Genomic DNA, 6,433 nt, shown 5'->3' on the forward strand with positions numbered 1-6,433 from the left:
TCAGAAGAATCATCCAGTATGGTGGTCTTGCAGTTTATATTGTTTTTCTTTTCTTTTCTTTTTTCCTGTTTTCTTATCTCTTCCAAATGCCAAAGATTTTTTCTATATAGATTATTTCGTATTCATGCACCAGGTTGAGATATTTTGCTTTCTAAGTGTTGCCTTTTGTTTCAGTATCTACCCTGAATGAAGCATACAGTGTAGAGCTATCACCCAGCATGTACTCAAGATGCAAGTCTTGATGTCCGTGTGTTGTTGTTTGACAAACAAAAAACATCTAGGATGAGAAATGCTCCAGTAAGTCTATTGCCATTGGGATACTTTTGTCCAGGTCAGCACTATACAATTCCTTGAGCTTTCAGAGGTAAAACCTAAAACCAGGAGTTAGAACTCTGTGATCTCATGGAGGCTGAGCAAGTAAAGCTTGGGAGGGAAACAAACCCAGCACATGTACAACATACCTCTGTCCTACCTCAGTCATTCCTGTTTCCAAATGGGAATCGGTGGAGATGGGTGCTAAGGCTTGAAAGAAATTTCATAATCCCAAACCAAATGTTTATCTGTTCCCCAACCTATCATACAGGCATCTGTCACCCCTTGAGGAGACCTGAAGAACCAGAACAATTGTCTAGTGGGTCAGGTGTCTATGAATGCAAGCCTTGATTTCTCTGAGTTTGAAGCTGGCAGACAAGCTTCCTGTATTCTTGCTTTGATGGGCAAAAGCCTGACCTGTGCTAAGATTTGCATGTGGTGTTATCATTCACAAGAACCTCTTTCTAGAGTACCATCCGTAACTGCTATACTGAGAATACATCTTTCCATGACTGTTGTTTGCAGTGGTACTAAAGGCCTGATCCAGAAGCACACTCTGGAGGTGGTGGGGGGAGGCAGTCCTGTGCCTGCTTAGCCAGCAGTGTGTTCCATTCAGCTCAGTTGGACTCCGAGGAGACATGTTTAGGTTTGCAGATGTCTAGCTACAAAGCAAGTTCTTCCAGCAAATGGGTCAATGTGAATTTACCTAAAATATATGGACCCAGGAACAAGACAGTTGGGCCACCTGCCTGCAACATCAGCTATAATGAAAATACAGGAATGCAAAGCACAGCCACTGGTATTAATTTATTGTCCAGACACTTAGTTGACAGGGGATACATTAAGAGGCCACTAATAAAAAAAACTACTTTAAAAAATCATTCAAAATGCAAGCCTTTGTGGGTGAATGACATGATCAGAGGGACTGTTGACATCATCTTTGGGACTCAGCCAGTCCCGGGGGTGCTGCTGCTGCTGCTTTGGGAACCCAAACCCATTTTCCTGGGTCTTTGTGACCTCAGAGAGCCCCACCTCTCTGCTGGCAGATAAAAGGGGCTTGCTGGGCAGGGCAGGAGACCAGAAGGGAGGCCAGTGGCCAGAGGGCAGTCCGGCAAAGAGAGCGGCAGTGGCTGCAGGGGACCCAGCTCTTCTGCCCAAGGCAGTTTCTCTCACAAAAGCAGCTGAACCGGCCAAGTGGGCTTGCGAGTTAACAGCTCGAGGCTGGCAGAGATGTGTGGCTTGAACCTGGCTGATGTCAGCGATGGACCAGGTGGAAGTCAGTGGATGTTGGCAGACAGAAGCTGGTGGAATCTCCCTGCGGAAGCTGACTGAGGCCCCTAGTCAGAGACCGGCAGAGGTTGGCGGATGAAGCCAGGGGACGTTAGTCTCCTGAAACCAGCTGACAGATGCTTGGTGGATATGGATGGATGGAAGCCCTGGCGTGTGTTTGAATGGTTGGTGGAGAGAAGGTATGTGTGTGTCGGGGGAGTGGCTGGTGTGTGTGTGTGAATGTGTGTGTGAATGGGTTGGCTGGCGTTCCATGGGGATGTCACTGGGGCATGTGTGTGACCCAAGCATTTGGGAGCTGGGGGAGGCTGGCTTCAGAAGCAGAGTGGAAGAGATGAATGGGCGGATATTCCTGGTGGAAGCCAGTGGATGTTGGCAGCGGAAGTTCGAGATGAAGTTGCCAGAACATTGGTCGGTGGATACACCTGGGTTGAAGCCTGTTGATGGCAGTGGACGAGCTGGCCCCTTATTTGTTTTTTCTCTCTCTTTCTCTTCCAGGGCCAGAAGCTTCTCTTCCCCAGGGGGACACGAGGGACCAGAGGGCAGGTGTCCTGCTAGACCTGAACAAGGCCCTTCTCTCCGCTGAGGATACCCATTTAGCCTCTTTTCCAAAATAATAAAAGAATTTTTCCAGAATGGGTTTGAAGTGTTGTCTTGTTAGTCAGGGGCTGTCGTGGGATTCTCTTCCCCATCCCCTCATTATATCTGGGGCCCAATGCCTGGGGTGGGTCTTTGGGAAGACATGGTGTGGGGCCTGGTTATGTCAAAAGATTTGGGAACATAATATTTCTCCACGCATGTGTGAGGGAGTGAGCTAGACATTGGTCCACCTAATAAAATGTACCCTCAACGTGGCCCTCCCCCCTCGCAGGGAGCAGGGACCTATTGTCATGGTCCGCCCTCGAAGGCTACTGGATCCAGTTGGATTCCAGGATGCCATGAGAGGTGTTACGGCTGACCTGGCTGGCGCTCCTGTCGAGGCTCTGACCGACAGCTGGTTCGCCGCTGCAGTCAGGGCTGTAGACACGATTGCACCTAAACGCCCTCTCCAACGCAGAGCTCGCCCGGCGCCATGGTTTAACCAGGACCTCCGGGCGATGAAGCGAATCAGGAGACGGCTAGAGCGCAAATGGAGAAAGGACCCGACGGATTATAATTGGATAGCTGTTAAGGTCGCCACTAACCTTTACCTGGCTAAGGTAAAGGCTGCCAATCGAGCATACTTCGCTAACCGGATAAGCGAAGCATCCAACCAGCAGGCGGAATTATTCCGTATAGTGTGTGACCTATCCGGAATTGGCCCGGGTGATGGGCCTCCCCCTAGTTTTACACCGGACCAATTTGCAGCATTTTTTAAATCTAAAGTGGAGGCCATCCGCCGGGACCTGTCTCCTTTTTTGAATACAGTGAGTCGAGCTGAGATGTCCAGCGCTCCATCTTGTCCGGCAATTTTAGACTCCTTTCAGCCTGTTATGCCTGACACTGTCGCCAGGGCGCTTGACCGCTGTCGTGCCACCACCTCCTCCCTTGACCCCTGTCCGGCCTGGCTAATCAAAGCAGCCAGGCCTACAACCATGGAATGGGCCACTGCAATAATTAATGGGTCTTTCCTGGAGGGCAGATTTCCATCTGCCCTCAAGGAGACACTCATTAGGCCCATTAGGAAGAAACCAAGTTTGGCGGCGGACACAATAGGCAATTATAGGCCCGTCGCCAATGTTTCTTTCCTAAGTAAGGTGGTGGAGAGGGTGGTGGCCGACCAGCTTCAGGCGCACCTGGACGAAACAGATGCCCTGGATCCATTTCAGTCGGGCTTCAGGCCGCGCCATGGCACAGAAATGGCATTGGTCGCCCTGTGTGATGACCTACTGAGGGAGGCCGACAGGGGCAAAGTGTCCCTGCTGGTCCTCCTCGACATCTCAGCGGCCTTCGATACCATTGACCACGGTATCCTCCTGGGGAGGCTCTCCGAGTTGGGAATTGGGGGCCTTGCTCTGGCCTGGCTCCGTTCCTTCTTGGAGGACCGTCCCCAGAGATTGCAGCTTGGGAAGAGCGTCTCGGCCCCGTGGAATCTCAATTGTGGGGTTCCACAGGGGTCGATCATCTCCCCAATGCTGTTTAACATCTATATGAGGCCGCTGGGTGGGGTCATCAGGGGGTATGGAGCCCGGTGTCATCAGTATGCTGATGATACTCAGCTCTACATCTCCTTTCCACCTACCGCAGGAGAAGCCGTTCTGTCCCTTCAGCGCTGCCTGGGGACCGTACTGCAATGGATGCAGGAGAACGGGCTGAGGCTGAACCCGGACAAGACGGAGGTGCTAAGGGTGGGCGCCCCCACAGTCGGGAGTTTGGGAGACTCCCTCTCTTTTGGGGGGGTGACCCTTCCTGCGAAGGATGGGGTACGCAGCTTGGGGATCCATCTTGACCCGGCGCTCACTATGGAATCTCAGGTGGCGTCGGTGGTCCGAACCGCCTTCTACCATCTCAGGCGGGTAGCCCAGCTGCGGCCCTATCTTGATGTTGGGGCGCTCACCACTTTGGTGCATGCGCTCGTAATCTCAAGATTAGACTACTGTAATGCGCTCTACGTGGGGCTGCCTTTGAGGCTGCTGCGGAAACTACAGGTGGTGCAGAATGCGGCAGCCAGACTTCGCAGTGGAGTGAAAAAAATTCCAACATATTTCACCCACTCTGGCCGCTCTGCATTGGCTGCCCATCCGATTCCGCATCGACTTCAAAGTGTTGGTGCTTATGTATAAAGCCCTAAACGGTTTAGGGCCTCGATATTTGGCGGAACGCCTTCTATCACCAAGATCTACCCGTGTCACTCGCGCGAGCCAGGAGGTGAGGCTGAGGAGCCTAACGCCGAGGGAGGCCCGGAAAGAAAAGACAAGAAATCGGGCCTTCTCGGCGATGGCTCCTCGCCTCTGGAATAACCTTCCCCCTGATATTCGCGCGGCCCCCTCGCTGGGTATTTTCAAAAAGCAACTAAAAACATTGATGTTTCGGCAGGCCTTCCCCCCCCCCCCAGTTAATTCCTGACTCCTCTTTCCTTTTCTCCCCTTGTGTTTTATCCAATTGTTGAAAGTTCTCTCTTTGTAAAATGGTTTTTATTATTGCTGTCCCCTTTGTTGTGAGCCGCCTAGAGTGGTCAACCGACTAGATAGGCGGGATATAAAATAAATAAATAAATAAATAAATAAATAAATAAATAAATAAATAAATAAATAAATAAATAAATAAATTGTGGGTTCCCTGTCTGAGCTCCTAAGCAAGTATATTATGTATCATGTTGGACAGACACAGGAAGCCAGTGAGCCCTGGTGCCATTTGGAGAGGGATGGAGTTGGGCACCCAAACACTATGGCCACCCCGTAATAATAAATGAGGCTCGCTCCTTCCCTTCCACCACCGCTCCTCACTTTGGTTTGCCTGGCCTGGAGATTCAGGGGAGCCCAGCCATTTCCTGGCACAGCAGCTGATTCTCTGAGACCTGGCAAGCCTCAGCTTCATCATCAACACCATGAGCACTCCATGGACAGCGCCTTGCAGAGTACAAGTGGGGAGAAAATATATGCCACTTCAAAGAAGCTTCCAGTCCAACTTCTCACACCAGTGCCACAACCAAGGAAATGGAGATGAACAATGATTTGGAGATGAGCGTAGGTTAAAATTCATGTGGATCCATGCCATGGATAGATGGCAAAAATACACGGGTACTGCAAAATCTGCTGCTTGAGGGCAGTGGCTGCCTCTGAGTGCCTACTGGTTCAGGTGTCTATGAATGCAAGCCTTGATTTCTCTCAGTTTGAGAGAGTGCCATAGCTGTGTTCTTTTGTTTTCATTGGGGCCTAAGGCACTGAATTTGCTGCCGACTTACTAGAGACACAGAGAAGCTTCCTGTATTCTTGCTTTGATGAGCAAAAGCCTGACCTGTGCCAAGATTTGCATGTGGTGTTATCATTCACAAGAACCTCTTTCTAGAGTACCATCCGTAACTGCTATACTGAGAATACACCTTTCCATGACTGTTGTTTGCAGTGGTACTAAAGGCCTGATCCAGAAGCACACTCTGGAGGTGGTGGGGGGAGGCAGTCCTGTGCCTGCTTAGCCAGCAGTGTGTTCCATTCAGCTCAGTTGGACTCCGAGGAGACATGTTTAGGTTTGCAGATGTCTACCTACAAAGCAAGTTCTTCCAGCAAATGGGTCAATGTGAATTTAACTAAAATATCGGGCCCCAGGAACAAGAGAGTTGGGCCACCTGCCTGCAACATCAGCTATAATGAAAATACAGGAATGCAAAGCACAGCCACTGGTATTAATTTATTGTCCAGACACTTAGTTGACAGGGGATACATTAAGAGGCCACTAATAAAAAACTACTTTAAAAAATCATTCAAAATGCAAGCCTTTGTGGGTGAATGACATGATCAGAGGGACTATTGACATCATCTTCGGGACTCAGCCAGTCCCGGGGGTGCTGCTGCTGCTGCTGCCTTGGGAACCCAACCCCATTTTCCTGGGTCTTTGTGACCTCAGAGAGCCCCACTTCTCTGCTGGCAGATAAAAGGGGCTTGCTGGGCAGGGCAGGAGACCAGAAGGGAGGCCAGTGGCCAGAGGGCAGTCCGGCAGAGAGAGCAGCAGTGGCTGCAGGGGACCCGGCCCTTCTGCCCAAGGCCAGTTCTTTCGCGAAAGCAGCTGAACCGGCCAAGTGGGCTTGCGAGTTAACAGCTCGAGGCTGGCAGAGATGCATGGCTTGAACCTGGCTGATGTCGGCGATGGACCAGGAGGAAGTCGGTGGACGCTGGCAGACAGAAGCTGGTGGAATCTC

This window comes from Pogona vitticeps, chromosome 2 (genome assembly GCF_051106095.1).
Source record: "Pogona vitticeps strain Pit_001003342236 chromosome 2, PviZW2.1, whole genome shotgun sequence".
Taxonomy (NCBI): domain Eukaryota; kingdom Metazoa; phylum Chordata; class Lepidosauria; order Squamata; family Agamidae; genus Pogona; species Pogona vitticeps.